Consider the following 3903-nt stretch of genomic DNA (forward strand, 5'->3'; position numbering starts at 1 on the left):
GCAGACGAGAAAGAGCAGACAAGGAAGAGCAGAAGTATCCGGGTGGAGAATCCAAAGCCTGTGTTGATGAGGAAGCAGAACTCTAAGCCAGAAGGTCAGAGGTCTAAAGGGGTACGGGAGGGAAATCCTAGCCGGTGTCAGCTGACAGATCCAAGGTCCTCAGCAGGCAGATTCCAAAGGAAGTCCAAAAACAGGATAGGCAAACAGATCAGGACAGGCAAACCCAGAAGTCCAGGAGGAGAAACTAGTCAGGATCAGGCCATCAGAATAAACACACTGGGGTACGCTAGAGAACACTCACCTATGGTTCTAATAATCTGGCACTGATGGCTGGGACCAGGCAGTTTAAATAGGAACTGAAACGGATGGATCTGATGGGTGATAATGAAAACTGGGAGGAGCTAGGAGGGTGGAAGAACTAAACCAATAATCCAGTTATCAGTGCCAAGATTATGACACAGCAGAGCTCGGTTGTAGTTTTATGCATAAAATAAAAAGGAAACTTTTCACTAGGTCCATTAGAGACATCAGGTGTTAAAAATAAACAGGAGGATGCAATCAAAGACTGAGCAGAGAGAATTTAATGTTTATAGGGAGAGGGTTCTCTGACTGTGTATACGTCTTTTATATTCAGCTACTGTTTCACCGCAGACATTCAGACCTTATCCATCCTCACATTTGCAGTACTGACTTCTTTAACAGGTATTTATAATAAATAAATATCATATCATCAACATCATTAGAGACAACAGCTGCACAGTCAGAGACTTATTCACCGTCTGATGGAAGACAGAAATAAAATGAGGAGGAATCCCATGAGATGATGAACAGGTCCTTCCTGTTTGAACAACTTCTTTATTCTTCATCTTTACCTGCTGACAGGTGCGCTTCTCTCCCATGAGATCCAGCCAAAATATAATACATAGATCCACTACCATTCAACCAGTAAACTAGTTTTCCCCTCTGAATGTTATCGTGATTAGAATCTATGGCAGGCTGTTTAGATATTTATTAGTTTGTCTAAATAGGTATTTCTGATATCTGAAAAAGAAATTCTTGTCAAAATGACCGTTCCAAATAAAATTAATTTGTTTCACCTAGAATAAACATTCTGGATGTCTAGAAATTAATTTCAGATCTCCATATTCCTATCGTCACTGATCATCATTTGTATTATTTTGATAATGAAGAAATTTATTTCCGTTACAAATACAGATTCAGTCAAGCTGATAAATATCAAAATGGCCACTTATAATGTCTAAACATTTCTAGGTATATAAAACTTAATTCTTACTAATATAGAGTTTTTTTTTTACTTTTGAAATTCAATTTTTGCTGGAGAAATGTGATTTAGAAAATATATTATTACAGTTCAGTGTAGGAGTTGGGTTATGATCAGGAAGAATCCTACTTTAATTATCAAAAAATGGAACAACAGAGAGTGCATTTAATAAATGTAAAAACGGCCTGCCATACCTATGGAATAACTTGAGCAGCAATCTTCTCCTTCACTATCTGTAGCGCTGTTTCTCTGTCTTTTAAACAAATTCTATATTGTTTCCATTTCTTCATTAAAACCTCCAGTTCCAGTCGGGTGAAATAGGCACTTCCTGTTGCCTGTTGTCATGGTGACTCATGGAATCGGTGCTCCGTTGTTACGTTCACATCTGAGTGGATCTAGTTAGAGTTGATTGAACTAATTCACAGCAGCTTTTATGAACTCAGTGTTTCCGTCTTTAGGCTAGATTAATTCAGAGTTGAGGATTTGAGTCTAAATTTGTTAAACCTGCTTTATGAAAAGGAGCCCTGTACTCTTCCACACCTGTGCTGTTCAACACCTGTGCTGTTCAACACCTGTGCTGTTCAACACCTGTGCTGTTCAACACCTGTGTTCCTCATGTTATCAAAGAAAGATTCCTGACTAAAATGAAAAAAAACTGTGTTCATTAGAAACAGGCCCCTCCCACTGCGGAGATTGGCAGCTGCTCTGCTCCGCCCACATGTTTGTTTCTTTTCCTGCAGGTGTTCCTCATCATGTCAACGTGGATCACTCTCCTAAAGACATGATGTTTATAGCAGAGCCTCAAAGTAGTACTACTGAAGTACTGTTGTGTACTACAACAGCTGCAGTGCCTTATAAACTGCAGTCTTATAGTTTTTTTTTAATAAAACAGTTTTATTTTGAAAGACTACAGTACGACCGCCTGCTTCTGCCTGTAGGATCCTACAGTAGCAGCCATTCAAAATGGCGCTTCCCAGTCAAACGCCAGCAGATGGCCCAATTACCATTTCCCTGCAAGTCCCAGCAAAATCCCCTCCACCTTCCAGCCACTGGTCCAGCGTCTGACCAGGAGATGGCGCTTCTCTTTAGATCTTAATGTCCACAAATCATGATAAAAAGAATATTTTAGTACAAATATTGATCGGTAAAAAGGAATTGTAGGAGAGCAACGAAGGGCCAATCATGGAAGTGGGGAAGTTTTGAATGTCTTCTACTGTATGGGAACTCCAGGTCAGTATTAACTCGGTAATCAAACAGGGTTCAGGGTCGGTTCTGCCACCAAACTCTTTACATTCCTGATAACATTTGCTTTTGCTGCATGTTTTCAGGAAGTCGTCTCGTTTTTAAGTGACACAGGAACGTTGTCTCCCTTTGGCAGCAGAACCGGACCTGCTCGGTACCGTAGCAGCTTCTGTGTGGACTGTTTCCTGTGATGGACCCGATGTGTTTGTGGTTCTGACTCATTTTGTCTGTAAATAAAGCCTATGCATGTTCCAGTTCTGTTCAGTTCTACCCCAGAACACATGAAGAGTCTCTGTCCATCGCTCTGTTCTGTTCTTCTATGCAGAGGTCTCAAAAGTATTCATGTTTATTACAAAAGTACAAGTTAGAGTATCATATTAAGCTTTGTACTCCAGTAAAAGTACCATTTTAAAAACTTTTTAAAGTGTAAAAGTAATGCAGGAAATAATGTCTTCTGGCTTATTTCAGCCTCCTTTCAGTCACCCAAAGCAAACATTGATGTAAACATCGTTAAATTCCCTGGAAATGCGTCCGTTTGGCTCCATTCAGACGGGTAAATGGAACCATCTTCTCTTTAGCTTGAAATGGGACAATGACGGCACCAGATCTTTTATTTATCTCAAACAAAAGTGTTTGAACAGCTGATAATTTTACCTACCAACTCAAAGCAATTGCACCAAAAAAATATTTCTATAAAGGTTTTATTTATTTTTTACTCCCCTAGCAGAGCTGCCTAAAGTATTCATGTTTATTACTGCAGTAGAAGTATAAATCCTACGGTTTAAAAACACTTTTCTAGAAGTTAGAGGATCAACTTCAGCTTTTTATTCTAGTAAAAGTGTAAAAGTACAAATTTTAAAACTACTTAAAGTATAAAAGTAAAAGTAAGCCAGGAACTTTACTGCTCTAATCTATTAAAGGAAAATTTTTCTACAATTCTGGATGATAATTTCCTTAGACTTCATTTTCTTAGTTTTATAATAAATGGTAACAGCGTCACATTTAACTTTGCTTCATCTGGAAAAACAATTTTGGTATGTGGGGAGCAACAGGTTGGGGCAGCACCGAGTCCAACCACAAAGACGTTAATTGTCTGGATGAAACTAATTATTTTAATGGTTTTTATTTTTTAGGCCCTAATGAAAATGAGCTTAAATGAAGCAAAACTAACGAGTCTAATTTTAAATTTAAGGAGTAGAAAGTAGAGATAATTGCATAAAAAAATGTAAAGAGTAGAAGAAAAAAATTGTTTAAAAAATAATTACTCTTTTAAAGTAAATAGCTAGAATTTCTACTTAAGTAAAGTTAGGAAGTATTGGTGCTTTGTTACTGACTCCTCTGGTTCTATGAATGATCTGCAGAAAATCATTTACAGTTTT

The sequence above is a fragment of the Cyprinodon variegatus genome, unplaced genomic scaffold (genome assembly GCF_000732505.1).
Source record: "Cyprinodon variegatus isolate N-32 unplaced genomic scaffold, C_variegatus-1.0 Scaffold28, whole genome shotgun sequence".
Taxonomy (NCBI): Eukaryota; Metazoa; Chordata; class Actinopteri; order Cyprinodontiformes; family Cyprinodontidae; genus Cyprinodon; species Cyprinodon variegatus.